We start from the raw sequence: 18522 nt of genomic DNA on the forward strand, positions 1-18522 counted from the left end.
ACTACAAAATAAATAAGAAGAACGTTCAAAAGAGAAATAGAATCTTGGAAAACTAGACATGATAAATCCCTGGAGAAAACTGAATGGAGATAGAAAAGGATATATTTTATTTTCTGTAAGACATGACTCCATAACAAAATTGACCATGCTTTATGGCTGAAAAACCTTATAATCAAATAGAAAAAGACTGAAATACTGAATGCATGCTTTTCTTTTCTTCCCTTGCAGGGCAAGCAGGGTTAAGTGGCTTACCCAAGGCCATACAGCTAGGTAATTATTAAGTGTCTGAGGGTGGATTTGAACTCAGGCTACTCCTGACTCCAGGGTGCTCTATTCACTGTGCCACCTAGCTGCCCCTAATGCATGATTTTCAGATCATTTTGCACTGAAAATTGCATGTATGAAAAGACGATGGAAAGCTAAACAATAATTATTTGGAAAATAAATAACCTAATTTTAAAGAATAGTCACTCGTTCCCCAATTGAAAGATGATCAAAGGAAATGAACAGTTTTCAAATAAAGAAATTAAAGCTATATATAATTATATGAAAAAATGCTCCAAATCATTATTGATTAGAAAAATATAAATGAAAACAACAAGGTATCATCCCATACCTATCAGATTGGCCAAGATGAGAAAAAAGGGAAAATGCTCAATGTTTGAGAGGTACTGGGAGAACTGGGACATTGATACATTACTGCTGAAGTTGTGAAGGGATCCAGCCTTTCTGGAGAGCAATTTGGAACTCTGCCCAAAGAACAATAAATCTGTTCATATCCTTTGACCAAGAAATTCAAAATTTGGGTCTATATCCAAAAGAAATTATTAAAAAGGGGAAAAGTCCTACATGTTTCAAGAATTAATAGCAGCTGTTTTTGTAGTGGCAAAGAATTGGAAATTGAGGAGATGCCCATCAATTGAGGATTAAATAAACAAGTTGTGGTACATGAATACTATGGAATACTATTATTTTATAAAAAAACCATAAATGGTCGGACATTAGAGAAACATGGAATGACTTATGGGATCTGATGCTGAGTAAAGGGAGTAGAACCAAGAAAGCAATGTACAGATGAACAACAACATTGTGAGATGAAAAAACTTGATGGAAGCAGCTCTTCTCAGCATCCAGAGAGCTAGGATAAATATATTAGACTGGCAATGGACTATATTATCCACATACAGTGGAAGAAAAACAAAACAAAACAAACAAACAAACAAAAAACAACCCTTCAGAATCTGATGAACACTTTATAAAAGTTATTTCTTATTTATCGATCCCTTAATCCTATTTCCTCATTCCAAAAATTACTAATTTGTAAACACGTTTATCAAAATATTTATGCACAATGCTATCCTGACTATTTGCTGCTAAAAGGGGAGAGGGGTGGGAAGGAAAGGTGGAAGGAAATATGGATGAAAATAAATAAATACATTTTTAAAAGGAAAAAAGAATTATGAATCAAACAACAAATCATAGAAATAAATACCAATTTCATCTAAGACAATGACATTCATGATGCATTGTACCAAAATTTATGAGCAGTCATATCACTTTTAAGGGGAAATTTTATATTTGTAAATACTTACATGAATAAAATAAAGAGGAGAATAAAGAATTGGACTTGCAATCAAAAAAGTTAAAAAATTAACAAAATAATCACCAACTAAATATCAAATTAGAAATTCTGAAAATGAAAGGGAAAATTAATAAAATTGAACGCAAAACAGCATTGCTATAATAAATAAATTTAAGAATTGTTTTTTAAATCAATAAAATAGGTATTTATTTAATCTGATGTAAAAAAAAAGAAAACGAAATTCCCAAGATCAAAAATGAAATGGGTGAACTCATTACTATTATGTTGATAAATCAAAACTATTTTATCCAGCTGTATGCCAATAAATTTGAAAATATGAGTAAAATGGATGAAATTTTGCAAAAATCTAAGCTTCCTCAATTAATTGAAGGATTAAAATATTTAAGTACTCATTTCAGAAAAAAGAAATTGAAGAAAGCATCAGTAAAATCCCTAAAATCTCCAGATCCAGACAGATTTACAACTGAATTCTACCAACCATTAGATAAACAATTTTTTTCCAAATCTTTATAAACTATTGTTAAAAATAGGTGAATGAATTCTGTCAAATTCCTTTTATGAAAACAATATGGTGTTGATACCTAAACTACAAAAAGGAAACAGATAAAGAAAACTATAAAGCAACCACCTTAATGAACATGGAAGCAAAAATCTTAAGTAAAATTTTTCCAAGTAATTACAAAAAATTTTTACTATGATAATATGCCATGGTCAGGTAGGCTGGTATTTTTCAATATTTGGAAAACAATCAACATAACTGACTATATTAATTAAAAACCAACAGAAATTATATGATTATTTCAATAGATGCTGAAAAAAGTCTTTGACAAATTACAATATCCATTTCTATTAAAAATACTAGAAAGAATAGGAATAAATGGAGATTTCCTTAAAATAATACACAAAAACAATCAAAAGCCATCAGCAAATATTATTTGTACAGGTAATAAACTAGGAGCATTTCAATTAATTCAAGAATGTAACAAGGATGTGCATTATGACCATTATTATTCAATAAAGTAATAGAAATATTTGATTTAACATTAAAAATTATTTGAAGGAGTTAGAATTGGTGATGAGAAAGTATATACATACATATATATATATATATATATATATATATATATATATATATATATGTAACAATTAAGCCAAAGGGCAAGTGAGAGAAAAGGAAATTCTATTTCAAGTAACTGTATACGATATAAAGTACTTGGGAATCTTATAAAGTTCTTTTCACGGAAATAAAGTAAGATCTATATAATTAGAAAATATTCATATTTAGATTTAACTAATTTAATCAAAATGACCATTTAACCCAAATTAATTTATTCCATACCATACCAATCAAATTACCAAAAAATGTTTTACAAACATGGAAATCATGGTAACATAATTTTTCTTGAGCAAAATATATCAAGAATATGAAGGAAATAGATCCACATCTCATATCCTATACCAAAATAAGGTCAAAATGGGAACAAGATTTAGACCTAAAGTTAAATTAATTGGACAAAAAATATTCTATATATCTGATCTATGGAAAGGAATGAATTCATGACCAAATAAGATTTAGAGCATATTATAAATTGCAAAATGAATGATTTAGACTATATTAAATTTAAAAGTTTTTTCCAGTAGAAATCTGGGAAACAATGTTCACAACCAGGAGTTCTGATAAAGGTCTCACTTCTAATATATACAGAGAATTACATCAAATTTATAAGATCACAAGTCATTCCCGAATTGATAAATGCTCAAAGAATATGAAAAGACAGTTTTCAAATGAAGAAATTATAGCTATATATAATCATATGAAAAACTCTCCAAATCATTATGGATTAGAGAAATTCAATATGGTATCATCTCACGCTGATTAGATTTAACAAGATGAGAAAAAGAGAAGATAATCAATGTTGGAGTGGTTGTGGGAGGATTGGGACACTGATGCATTGCTGGTAGAGTTGTGGTGGCACTATATCCAAAGCACAATAAAACTGTTCAAACACTTTGACTCAGCAATTCCAATTCTAGGCCTATATCCAGAAAAAAATTATAAAAAATGGGAAAAGTATTCCTGACAATTATTTTTGTATTGACAAATAATTGGAAATTTAGGGCTAAACAAATTGTGGTACATGAATACTATGGAATAATATTGTTCTATTAGAAATCATAAATGGACATACTCTAGAGAAGCATGGAATGAGTTTCAGACTCTGATGCTTAGCAAATGGAGCAGAACCCAGAGAACAATGTACACATCAACAACAGCATTATGAAATAAATAACCTTAATGGAAACATCTCCTCTCAGCATTCCAGAGAGCTAGGACAACCATATTAGACTGGCTATGAACTATGTTAATCCTATCCAGATGAAGAAAACCAAAAGAAAAGAAAAGACACACACACACACACACACACACACACACACACACACACACACACACACAAACACACACACAAAACAATTATCCTGAATATGAAATTAATACAAAAGATCTCTTAGGTATCTCTTTCCTTTAATCCTCATTCCTCATGCCAAAAATTACTAATTTGTAAGCATGCTTATTAAAACATGTATTTAAAATGCTAACCTGTCTGTTCCCTGCTGAGGGGATGAGGAGTTTGGGAAGGGAGGGTGTAGGGAAATTTTGCAACTTGGAAATATGCAAGTGTATGAAAATAAAAGTATTTATTAAGAAAAAGAATATCAAGGGAATTGATGGAATAAAAACAAAGAATGGTGACCTAGTTGTGCCAGATCTAAAACCATATTGTATGTTTATGTTGTTTACAGTCATCAAAATTGTCTGAAACTAATTAAGAAATAATCAGTAGGGGCAGCTAGGTGGTGCAGTGAATAGAGCACCAACCCTGGAGTAAGGAGTACCTGAGTTCAAATCTGACCTTAGGCACTTAATAATTGGCTAGCTGTGTGACCTTGGGCAAGTCACTTAACCCCCATTGCCTTAAATAAATGGGAAAAAAAACAGAGATTCAGTAGATTAGAATAGGTACAAAATAATCAGTAGTAAATAACTAAAGAAAATCACTACCTGACCAAATTAAAGATATTATCTTCTAGGGTAAGAACTCACTAATTGAAAAAAAAAAACTGCTGCAAAAATAAAAAAAAATAGGATGGCAATGTTTCAGTGCTAAGATGGCAGAATGAAGGCAGGAAATTCCAGCAACTAATGTCCAGATCACTCCAAATATCTCTAAATAATGACTAACTGAATTGTAGAGTGGTGGAAACCACAGAAAGACTTAATGAAATAATTTTCTAGCCAAGACAAATTTTAAGATCCACTGCAAAGGTCTGTTTCATCAGGGTTAAAATGGGTTGCAAATATAAAATTCTTGTGAGCCTATCTGCCAAGGCAGACTCAGAAACTCTATGAAAACAATTAAAAAAATTCTTCACACAAATAAAATCAGATTGAAATAATGGGAAAATATGAACTACTCATGGATAGACCAAGCTAATATAATAAAAATGACAATTCTACCTACATTAATCTACTTATTTAGTTCATTACCCCTAAACTTCCAAAAATTACTTTAATGAGCTAGAAGAAATTGTAACTAAATTCGTATGGAGAAGCAAAATTCAAGAATATCCAGGTATTTAATTATAAAAAAATGCAGAAGGTGTCTTAGTCTTACCAGATCTAAAATTGTACTATAACAACATCAGTCAACGAAACTGTATTGGCTATGAGAAATAGAGTGGTGGAACATTGGAATAGATTAAGTGCAAAAGAGAGAGCAGGAAACGATTAGCATAATCTACTGTTTGATAAATCCAGAGTTTAGCTTTTGGGATAAGAACACTCTCTTCAATAAAATCTGTTGGGGAAGGTAGTATAGCAGAAACTTGAATTTGACCAACACCTCACACCCTATACCAAGATAAGATCAAAATGGGTACAGGATTTAGTAAAAAAAAAAGCCAATATTATAAGTAAACTAGGCGATCAAGGAATAGTTTATCTGTCAGATCTATGGAAAGGGAAGCAGTTTATGCCCAACAAAGAGAAAGAGAACATCATTAAAACAAACTAGATAATTTTTCTTAAATCAAAATGAAAAGCTTTTGCACAAACAAAATCACTGAAACCAAGATTAAAAGAAATGTAGCAAATTGGAAACAATTTTTGTTAACAGTATTTTGGAAAAAAGGACTCATTTCTAAAATTTATAGAGTACTGAATCAAATTTATCAAAAAAACAAACCCATACTCCAATTGACAAATGATCAATTGATATGCAAAGGCAATTTACAGATGAAGAAATCAAAGCAATCCATATTCATAAGAAAAATTGCCCTTAATCATTACTGATTAGAGAAATGCAAATTAAAGCACTGAGGTACTATCTCACATATATCAGACTGACCAATGTTTCCAGAAAGGACAATGGTCAATGTTGTAAGGGATGTGGGAAATCTGAGACACTAATACATTTTTGCTGGAGCTGTGAAACTTTACTGGAGAGCAATCTGGAATTCTGCCCAAAAGGCAATAAAAATGTGCATACCCTTTGATCCATCAATACCACTACTGGGTCTATACCCTGAAGAGCTCATGCAAAAGGGTAAGATCATCATTGCAAAAAAATATTCATAATAGCCCTGTTTGCAATAGAAAAGAATTGAAAATCAAGTGAATGTCCGTCAACTGAGGAATGGCTGAACATAATGTGAGATGTGTATGTTATGGAATATTATTGTTCTGTTAGAAACTAAGAGGGATGGGAATTCAGAGAAGCCTAGAAAGACTTGGATGAACTGATGATGAGAGAGATGAGCAGAACCAGAAGAATGTTGTACAACCTAACAGCAACATGCGAGTGATGATCAATCTGACTGGACTTGCTTATTCCATCAGTGCAATAATCAAGGACAATTTTAGAGCACCTGTGATGGAGAATAACATCTGTACCCAGAGAAATAACTGTGGAACTTAAACAAAGACCAAAGTCTATTACCTTCAATTTTTTATAAAAAAGTGTCTAATGTACTACATAATTTCACTATCCCCAAAATTTAATATTCTCCTTAAGGATATGATTTCTCTCCCAACACACTCAATTTCAATCAATGTATAGCATGGAAACAAAGTAAAGATTACCAGAATGCCTTCTTTGGGGTTGTGGGGAAGGGAAAGCAGAATGGAGGAAAGGTTATGAAATTCACACCCTTACATAAAATGATGGGTAGAAAAAATTATTGTATATAATTGAAAAACAAATAAAATAGTAATTAAAAAATAATTAAGTGTTGCAAGCAAACTGGCTCTAGGAATCCAGGAATAGACCACAGGGCTCCTAGATCTGTGAAAGAGGGGCTGGTTTCCAGATTTCTCAGCTCTGGAATTGCCAAAGACAACTTGGAAAGTCAACGGGAACACTGCTGTATTAGTGAGCCCAGAGCCCAATCCAGTGCAGCCTCAGTGTAGACCTATTCATTGAAATCAGGAGAAGGCATATAGAGCCACCTGGCAGGGAGCCATTTGGAATTTGCTTCCAGAGCATTCAGCCTACAGATGTTAAGGTGGTTGGGGGAGACTGCAGATGACTCTTTGCTATCTCAAATTCAAGACTTTGTTGCTTTGCCCATACTCAGATCTACATTGCAGTTTGGATCCCAGCCTCAGGAAAAGGAACTTTACTTCCTTAGAAGATCAGAGAACCTCTTTATATTTCCAGGTAGAGGAGAGTGCTTGTGGTCATCCACAGACCAGAACACAGGCCAGGAGGATGTGTCAGAGTCTCTCATAATACCTTGAAGGAATTGAGGTCCCTGGGTTCTATCCCTGAAAATAGCCACAGAAACCCTCAAAAAACTGAAGAAAGTGTGCCCTCTAGCCTGGAAATATAATCCCCTTAATAAAGAATTAAAATCCTATCATAGATTGGAGAAATTAACAAACAGAAGGAAAAAAATTCAACTACAGACAATTACTTTAGTCTTATTGATGTTAAAAACATGTATGTTGGGTTGGCTAGGTGGCATAGTGGATAAAGCACTGGCCTCGGAGTCTGGAGGACCTGGGTTCAAATCCAGTCTCAGACACTTAATAATTACGTAGCTGTTTGGCCTTGGGCAAGCCACTTAACCCCATTTTCCTTGCAAAAACCTAAAAAATATGTAAGTTTATATATCCAAAGACTCCAAGAAAAATAGGAATTTCTCTCAAAAAAAAGATTTGGAGTAAGGGAGATAGAGGAAAAATTGGGAAGAGAAATGAGAACAATGCAAGAAATTCATGAAAACCAAATTAGCAGCTTAGTGAAGGAATTACTAAAAAATACTGAAGGAAAAACATTTTAAAAACTAGTTTAGGTCAAATGGAAAAAGTAGTTCAAAAGGCCAATGAGAAGAATTGCCTTGAAAACAGAAGTGGTCAGAAGGAAAAGTAGGTAAAAACACTTAATGAAGAAAATCATTCTTTCAAATATAGAATGTTGCCAATGGTGACTGCTGACTTTGTGAGAAATCAAGCAATAAAACAAAACCAAAAGAATGAAAAGCTAGAATAAAATGTGAAATATTTCACTGGAAAAATTACTGACCTGGAAAACAGATCCAGGGTAGATAATTGAAAGATTTTCAGGCTACCTGAAAGACATGATCTGGAAAAGAGCCTAGTCTTCATTTTAAAAGAAATAGTCCAGAAATATGAACCTGATTTCCTAGAAGAAGAGGACAAAATATAAAACAAGGGACTTCACCCATAACCTCCTTATGTTTTTAGGTTTTTGCAAGGCAATGGGGTTAAGTGGCTTGCCCAAGGCCTCACAACTAGGTAATTATTAAGTTTCTGAGGCTGGATTTGAATTCAGGTACTCCCAACTCCAGGGCCAGTGCTCTATCCACTGCTCCACTTAGCCTCCCTACCTATAACTTCTTGAAAGAAATCCCAAATTAAAAAGCCCAGGAATATTATTGCCAAATTCCATCACTCCCAAATCAAATAGAAAGTATTACAAGCAGCCAGAAAGAAATAATTCAATTATTATAACATTACAATCAGGATTACACAAGATTTAGCAGCTTCTATATTAAGGGCTCACAGGGATTTGAATATGATATTCTGGAAGACAAAAGAATTTGGACTGAAACTGAGAATCAACTACACAGAAAAATAAAAAATTCTCTTTCAGATGTAAAGATGGATAGGCAATGAAATGGGGGGCTTTCAGACTTTCCTATTCAAATCAACAAAGCTGAACATAAAGTTTGATCTTCAGGCACAGGACTCAGGTGAAATATACAAAGATGAATGGGAAGTGTAAATTATGAGAGATTTAATGATGTTGAATTTCTTGTATTTCTTCATGGGAATATGATACTGTTTACTCATATGATCCTTCTCATTTCTTAGGGCAGGCAGAAGGAATGTTTATAGACAAGACATAAGAGGGAGTTCAATATGAAGGTATAATATATTATAAATTTGGAGTTAATGGACAATGAAAGAATATATTGGGAGAAAGGTAAAGGATTGCTAAACTGGACTAAGTTTTTTCTATAAAAGAGACAAGAAAAAGCTTTTTTTTAACATAAGGGGGAAAGGTAAGGGTTGAATTAGTGAGCCTTCATTCTTATCAGAAATGACTTGGAGAAGAAATACCATATACACTCAATTGGGTATAAAAATATGTCTTACTCTTGATGAAAATAGGAGAGGAAGGAAATGGGAGAAAGAAGATGGGGATAGAGGGAGGATATGTTTCAAGTGTCCATCCCTTCTCATTATGTATATTCTCTTTTCTAGAGTTATGAGACTCTTTTTCCCACGTGGGTACATAGCCAGTTTCATCTTATTGTATATCAGTTTTTTGTAACCTTTTCATGTGTCTCTTGAGCCTCCTATATGATATCCAGATTTTCTGTTTAGCTCTGGTCTTTTCATTATGAAATCTTGGATGTCTCCCATTTCATTAAATATCCATATTTTTTTTGATGAAAGAGAAGGATCAGCTTTGTTGGGTAGTGGATTCTTGGCTGCAATCCAACCTCCCTTGCTCTTGGGAATATCTCATTCCATGCGCTTTAATTCTATTTTTAAAGAACTTTTCCATTTGCCCAAATGTAGTTTTGATAAAATCATTTCCTTTTTGCATTTTCCCAGTTCAGGGCTTGAGAGAATCATTTTCTATTTGCATTTGCCCAATTAAAGATCTGAGAGAATTATTCTCATTTTGTATTTGTTTTTGCCAAGGATTTGTTTTCTTCTTGCTAGATATTAATTTTTCTCTTGAGTTTCTTTTTCCAATTTTTCCAATTGATTTTTAAACTCCTTCCTGATTTCTTCAATGAAGTCTTTCTAGGTTGGAGATCAATTCATATTCTCCTCAGCAGTGTTAGATCTCTCTGCATTAGGATCATTACTTCTAAGTATTTCTCCGTGGGCCTCCCCCCTCCCTTTTCTCTGGCCTTTTTTCATCTTGTGTTTGGGGTGGGGAGCTGACTCTCAGAGGTTTGCTTTTGAGGATTCTAGAGGTTTTGTTCACTTGGCTTAGTAATTCTAAGGGTCAGCCAGTAGTGGGTACTGGTTGCTTTTCTGGAGTGTTTGAGATCTTTAGCAGCAGGGTCTGTGTTGACCTTGAAAACTGGTCTGAGCCCTGGGGAAGGGAGTTAATCTATTTCTGTTGAATGGGAGTGGGGTGGGGGGTTGTTTACTGTTTGTTCTGGGTGAAGGGTTCTGCTGAAAGTGTGGAGTTCAGGTCACTGATCCAGCTGGTTGTTCTCCAGATGTGTTCTGAGACTCTGTGCTGGAATTAACTCTCCAGTAGCTCTTCTCTCCCTGGCCAAAGACTCCACAGCTAAAGCTGGATTTTGCGCCCATGGCTCACTGACATCTCCATGGCTGACGCTGACCCCTAGACACGCCCAGGTTGCCATCCATAGTGCTAAATCCTTTGCTCTAGTCTCCCGGTTCACTGATAGTCCCCTGAGACAATCTTTCTTGGTAGATGATCTTCTCCTAGCTTCTCTTTCTGGGTTTTGTTCATCAAATTTCTCTCATGTTATTTCTGAGGGGAAAGAGAGAGAGCATTATCACCTTGTATGTCTTCTCTCAGCCATCTTGGCTGGAAGTCTAATCATACTTTTTTTTTCAGAAGATATACCTATTTCTTTTTTTCTTTAATTTTTATCTCATTTATTTATTTATTTTTATTTTGTACAAATAATGTTTTTTGTACATTACTAAAATATACATGTTTAAGAGTAAACATAAAACTCCCTCCCCCCCAAAATATAGACCCACATGGTGACAATGTAAAGGGGAAAGAAAAACATTAAAATTAAAAGAAAAGAAAAATAATAATAATAATTGTAGGTATGGCCAGGTGGCGCAGTGGATGGAGGTGGCACAGTGGATGGTGCACTGGTCCTGGAGCCAAGAGCACCGGAGCCCAAATCCAGCCTCAGACAATCAACAATCACCCAGCTGTGTGACCCTGTGCAAGTCACCCCAAACCCATGATTCAGTCTCCAAATGCCTGTTCCTAATTTGATTTGGGATGTCTTTGCTGTCAAAGTCTGTGCTAGATTGTGCTTCTCTCTCACCCTGGTGCAAAAAATCTTTTGTGCTGACCTTCTACATTGTCACAGGCAGGAAAATTGTTTCATTTCATCTTTTGGGCAATTCTGTTACTCTAGAATTTGTTTAGAGACATTTGCAAAGGTATCTGGAGTGTCTGCCTTTAATTTGCCAACTTGGCTCCTCCTCCTCTGAAATCTTGATGCTATTTTCTTCAATATTTTTGTGCCTCCCTTATCAAGCTATTAACTCTTTTTTTCTTGGTTGTCTTGTATCAATTTGTTTTCTTTTTTCAGTTTTTCCTCTTCTTTAAATTGTCTTTAATTCTTTTTGAGCTCTTCCAGAGCCTGAGAGTGATTAAAAGTTTTCTGAGGCTTTTCATATAGTTATTTTGATTTTGTTGTTTTATGAGTTTACACTTTGATACTCCCTGTTACCAAAATCATTCTTCACATTGGGTTCTTTTTCTGTTCATTTTTCAGCTTATTTCTTGACTTTATATTAATATTGAATTTTGCTCATGGGATATAAGGCACTATTCCAAATTTTAGATTTTTTATACTGCATTTCCAGAACTAACTCTTGGAGTCTGTAATTTTCAGTTCTAAGGTGATATGGTCTAAGAAGATTTGGAGTCACTGCTCTTTTGTCCCGTCTTCTGGTGTGTGAGTATTCTTCTCATCTTGTAGCTATGACCTGATCTTGTTAATACTGCTCCTCATCCTGTAAGTGAGATCCTGAACTTCTTTTAGATAATGTAATAGACTCTTACTGCACATTTAAGTAAAGAGTTCTCTGTAATATCCTTCTATCTGGTTGTTTGTGGGGGTCCAGGACTCTTTCTGTGGTGTCAGTCATCCCCAAGACCTGCTACTGACTTGTTTAGTCAAGGTCTTCACTGACATGGCTTTTGCTTGTCCATTTTCCACTCTCATCCTAAGAAAACAGACATTTTCTATTTCTAATGTGTGTTAAGACTTTATTTCAACATTGGTTGAAGGTGAATTTGTTGAGCTCAGGCAATTCCATGCCTTAACTTCACCATCTTGGAAGCCTAAGTTTCTTCCACTATAAAATTTATTTCCTGTCTTTGACTATTTCCAAGACTCTTTTCAGTTCAAAAACCCATAGACCTAATAATCTACTTTACGTAGACATGTTAAAGATGAAGTTTTTTTTTTTTTTTAGAAGTACTCCAAAAGAAAGAAACCTTGGAGCAGTATTCTATAGGATATACAGTGCCAGAATGGGAAAGGGAAGTGGAGCAGATTTAGATTTCAATCCTAATTCTGTTGCCCATTCCCTTTGTAACTCAAGTAAGTAACATGCTCACCCTCAATTACTACAACCATAAAATTAGAGGACTTGTATATAGGACTTTAAATGGTACCATACTACTTTGAAGCTATTATCCCAAGAATGTAATAGCAATAATTACATATCCCTGTGTCTAACAATTTGTTAGTCGGTCAATATGCATTCATTAAGCACCTACTAATTGTTAGGCCCAGGGATAAAGTCCAGTGATATGAAGAATGGCAAAATTTAGTTTATATTCTCAAAACAATAGAGACAATATTCAAACTATGAAAAAATTAAATACATGCAAGAAAGGTTTAAGATAATCAATAAAGGAAAGTAATTGGAATTTGGGGTTATCAGAAAAGGTCTCTTATAAAAGGTATTTTTTTTTAGGTTTTTACAAGGCAAATGGGGTTAAGTGTCTTGCCCAAGGCTACACAGATAGGTAATTATTAAGTGTCTGAGGCAGGATTTGAGCTCAGGCACTTCTCACTCCAGGGCCTGTGCTCTATCTGCTGCAACACCTAGCTGCCCTAAAAGGTAATATTTTGACTGGAATGTTAAAGAAGCCTGAAAAGCCAGGAAGTGAAAGAGTCATACAGGTTTGGGCAAGAACCAGTAAAGATTTAGAGTGTGTTGATGAAGATTCTTGCTTGAGGCACAAATAAAAGGTCTGTCTGTGTACCCTGGTACAAAGAGAAGTAATAAAGAACAAAAAAGCATATATGTATTTTTCTTTATGAAAGAGAGGGGGAAGAGTGATGAAAGTTCTTTGAATGCCAAATAGAGAAATTTGATTTTCATTTCTGATTTGATAGGAACTCAGTAATTGGTTGCAAAAAGAAGTGACATGATAAGATCTATGAAGAAAATCTCTTTGATAGCTGGATTGATGAGAGCCTTGAATGAAGAAAGAGCTGAGGTGGGGAGACCAAGTAGCAACAATAGACCATATATGGTACAATGAAGTTTGAGGGGAGAATAAGCATTACCAGGCACTGTATTAAGACTTTTACTAATATCTTTCTTGATCCTTAAAACAGCCTGAGGTAGGTGCTATTGTGATCTTACAATTGATGTGTCTATAGCTAACTTTTAACTTGTTTTTTTCTTATAAAGGTCCAGTTCCCATCAAATTGTAGACTCTGGTTGTCTAGAATCTAAACTCTAGGTGAAGGAGATTCATACTATGATGATGATAATGCAGTCAGAGGGAATATGCAAGAGATTTTGTGAAGACAAAACCTAATGAATTTGGCAACAGATTTGACATGGGGGATGAGAGAAATGAACAGTAAGGATAGCACCTAGTTTTTGAGCCTGGGTGCCTAGGATATTTATCCACAGTAATGAAAAAAAGTTGGGAGGGTTCCAATTAAGTTTTGATCTTGTTGGGTTTAGAAAATTTGGTATAGGAGTATGAGGTTTAGAAGAGAGCTTAGGTCTTGATGAGTTGAAACTGACAGCTGATGAGATCACCAAATGAAAATAATATATATAAAGGAAAGAGAAAAGAATACAAAACCCTGAGGGATGCTCATCTTTAATAGGTATGACTTGAATGAAAATACAGAAAAAGACATAGAAAATGTTCAGACACACATAAGAAGAACTAAAATTGAATAGTATCACAAAATATCTTATTTGAGGAGGAAATGCAGTTGGTTTTTGCTGGGAAAAACTACCCTGATTACCATAAATTAATATATACCTAAGAAAATAAACATACCCATTTCCTGCTGTGTTTTTTTGGTGGGGTTCCTTAATCCTGTCTATTACAGATTATGTTGTAAATTAAAGAAGATACAAGAAAATGAAGGCAGGGGTGTGCATGGAATAGATAAAATATTTATGAAGTCCTTATTATGGAACAGGAGCTATACTAAAGAGGAGGGTTACAATTATAAACAAGACTCCTTCATAGGATAAATTGTACTCAAAGATTTTATAAGTTAATAGAGAAACATAAAAAAGTGATTGGGAAAAAATATAGGAGGGAGTGGAACAGAATAAGGCATATGAGGAATGATCTGGAGATGGCTATAGAGTTGGGGGGGCATATCTAAATTCAGGTAAAATAGGACAAAAAATAACTTTTTAAAATCCAGATTAATTTCAGGACTAGAGTTGAAATTTCCAAATGGCAATTGTAGGCTAAAAGGAGGTGGAGATGAAAGCTGGAGTGGAGGTCAGATGGTAGTGAAAGAGTGCAGCAGGAATTAAGTGCAAGGAAGAATAGGCAAATATGTTATTTCCATTTAAATGTTGACATACAGGTAGAGAGTGTTTTCATAATTTTGGAATTCACTATGCATATCTCTTTTGACAAAGGACTGAGTTCTTAAGGCATTCCTGAACATTGAAATGTTGGCTATTTATTAATTAGTAGATTGAGTTGGAACTAATTCTCTTGTTAATGCAAAAATAAAGTTGGTGAATTCTTCAGACAGATGTCCCAGGTTGGATATGAGTTGCTTAATAACCTTAAAAACTAGAATTATATAGAACTTTAAAGTTTGCAAAATTCTCATATCTTTTAACTAATTTGAGCACTGAAACAATTCTGACAAGTAAATTTAATTACTATACATATAAGTATCTCTTCTCTGTAGATAAGGAATCAACTAGATCTCAGACATTTTCATGAAAATAAAATTCATTTAATTGTATTTCCTTTCCATGGTGATTATACAATTTTTTTGAAGAATCATGGTATTTTCAAATGAAATGAAATAAATATTAAGACCTGATAATGTATAAGGATTCCAAATTAGTGAAATAAACAGTGAATTCCATATTGATAAGATGAATAAAAAATCTGAAACTTTTATCTCATATACCAAAATCTGGCAGAGGATAATGAGTTGCTTTCCTCTTAGAATGACCCAGAGATTACTCTCTCCACATCCTACAATCATCTATTGATCTATATCCCTACTGTGATAAGGGAACAAAATATCCCTTAAGGGATGGTGATAGAGTAGTATCATTTTACAATGGAAATTGGGAGAAAAGGGAGAGAGCAGTTGGCAGATCCAAGATGGTAGCATGAAAATAGGACTTCTCTCCAAAATATTTCAAAAACCTTAAAATTATGACTCTAACTAAATTTTAGAGAGACAGAACCCACAGAAAGATCCAGTGAGGCAATTCTCCAGCCCAAGGCAACCTGGAAGATGATGGGGAGTATCTTTTCTACATAGTTGGAGGGAGTGGCAGCACAGCCAGGATCACCATGCTGGAGCAAAGTAACTCAAACCTTTCAGGGACAGCCTATGTGGTACCTGGTTCCCTGGGGGCGCCTAGGTCCCTGGGAGTCCTGGCTCCTGCCAGCAGAAGCAGTTCCTGACCAGCCAATCCAAGGAACACCAAGCACAACTTGGAATATCAGGCAGGGAAACCTCTGTCAGAGAGAACATGAAGCCCAGGCAAGCTTGACCTTCAATATAGCCATACCTATCAGTACAACCTAGATCCCAGGAAATGGAAGCAGACTGCCCAGCAGGTTGCTGCCCAACATCTACTCCCAGAGCACTCAGCCCATGGAAGGTAAGGGGGTGAGGGGAGAGTACTGAGGCCTCTCCTCTGTCCATGGAACAGGACAGTGGTGCTTTGTCCATATTCACACCTTTGTCACAGTCTCGACCCCCATACTTTCATAGTGGAGCAGTGATCCTCCTTACAGAGCCAGGGCAGAGGGCTGTGCTTGTGGTCATTCACAGACCAAAACCCAGGCCAGCAGAGCAGTCAGAGCCTCTCATAAGACACTAAAGGAACTGAGGTCATTGCAGTGTCTCCCAATAATACACAAAACTTCTATAAACATCCTAAAAGCAGGGCACAGGCTGGGGAAATGAGTAAAGAGATAAAAAAGGAACCTGGCTGTAGACAATTACTTTGGTCCCAAAGAGGATCAGATGATGGAAAAGTAAAAGCTTCTACATCCAAAGCCTCCAAGAAAAATAGGAATTCAGCTCAGGCTATGGCAGATCTCAAAAAAGATTTTGAAAATCAAATAAGGGGAGTAAAGGAAAAATACAGAAGAGAAATAAGAGAGATGCAGGAAAAAAATGAAATCCAAGTCAACAGCTTAGTCAAGGAAATCCAAAAAATGCTTAAGAAAACATGTTAAAAACCAATTTAGGTCAAATTCAAAAAGCGTTCCAAAAAGTTAATGATGAGAATACCTTAAATAAGCAGAATTGGCCAAATAGAAAAGGAAATAAGAAAGCTCTCTGACAAAAACAACTCCTTCGAATGTAGAATGGAGCTAAAGGAAGCCAATGACTTTGCAAGGAATCAAGAAACAACAAAACAATACCAAAAGAATGAAAAGCTAGAAAAAAATATGAAATACCTCCTTGACAAAACAATTGACCTGGAAAACAGATCCAGGAGAGACAATTTGAAAATTATTGGCCTTCCCCAGTTGATAAATGGCCAAAGGATAAGAACAGACAGTTTTCAAATGAAGAATTCAAAGCTGTATAGTCATATGAAAAAATGCTCCAAATTACTATTGATTAGAAAAATGCAAATTGAAACAGCAATGCAGTATTATCTTACAACTATTAGATTAGCCGAGATAAGAAAAAAGTGGAAACAATCAATGTTGGAGAGGTTGTGGGAGGATTGGGAAATTGATGGATTTCTGGTGGAGTTGTGAACAGTTCCAAGCTTTCTGGAAAGCAATATGGAACTTTGCCCAAAGAGTAGTAAAAGTGTTCATACTCTGACCCAATAATTCCAATTCTTGGTCTAAATTCAGAAGAAATTTTAAAAACTGAGAAAGTCCTACATGTTCCAAAATATTCATAGCAGCTCTTTTTGCAGTGGCAAATAACTGGAAATAAAGAGGATGCCCATCATTTGGGTAATGGCTAAACAAGTTGTGGTACATTAATTCTATGGAATATTACTGTCCTATAAGACACAATAAATGGTCTGATCATAGAGAAGCATGAAATGACTTACCAGATCAGAGCCAAGAGAACAAGGTATACATCAACAACATTATGAGTTAACATTCTTGATGGAAGCAGCTCCTCTCAACAGTCTAGAGAGTTAGGACAACTGTACCTGATTAGTAATGTACTATATCATCCCCAAACAGAGGAAGAAAAACAAAACAAAACAAGATACACAGAAAAAAATAATAAAACAACCATTCTGAATCTGATTAACACTCAATAAAAATTATTTCTTATGTATCTCTTTCCCTTAATCCTACTAATTTCTCATGATAAAAATTATTAATTTGTAAATATGTTTAACAAAATATGTATTTAAAATTCTAACCTGATGGGTCCCTGCTGAGGTGAGGGGGGGTGGGAAGGGAGAGTGGAGGGATATTTGTAACTTAAAAATATGCAAGTACAAATGGATGAAAATAAATGAATAAACTAATTAATAAATTTTAAAATGAAAAAAAATTATTGAGGTACCTGAAAGTCTTGATCATGAAAAGAGCCTTAACTTCATTTTTAAATAATTTCTACAGGAAAATTGCCCTGATATCCTAGAATCAGACAAAAAAAATTGAAAATTGAGAATACACTGATCTTCTCCAGAAAGAGCTTCTCCCCCCAAAAAGAAATAACCCTCAGGAATATTATACCCAAATTCCTGAACTCCCAAGTCAAAGAGGAAATATTACAAGAAGCCAAAATGAAACAATTCAAATATTATGGAACTACAGTCAGGATTACACAGGATTTAGCAGCATCCACATTAATGGTTTATAGGTCATGGGTTATAATATTCTGTAAGGCAAAAGTACATGGAATGCAACTGAGAACAGATTACCCAGAAAAATTGTACATCCCCTTTCAGGGGAAAAGGTGAAAACTCAATGAAATAGGGGAATTCAAATGCCAGATCTGTATAGAAAGTTTGATTTTCATGTACAGGACTCAGATGAAGCATAGAGAGATTGGATAAGAAGGGAAAGTTTTGAGGGCCTTAATGATTATGAAATGTGTGTATTCCTGTGTGGGAAGATGATACTGATAATACTCATATGAACCTTCTCATTTTTTAGATCAGTTAGAAGGTG

The sequence above is a fragment of the Macrotis lagotis genome, chromosome 1 (genome assembly GCF_037893015.1).
Source record: "Macrotis lagotis isolate mMagLag1 chromosome 1, bilby.v1.9.chrom.fasta, whole genome shotgun sequence".
Lineage (NCBI taxonomy): Eukaryota > Metazoa > Chordata > Mammalia > Peramelemorphia > Peramelidae > Macrotis > Macrotis lagotis.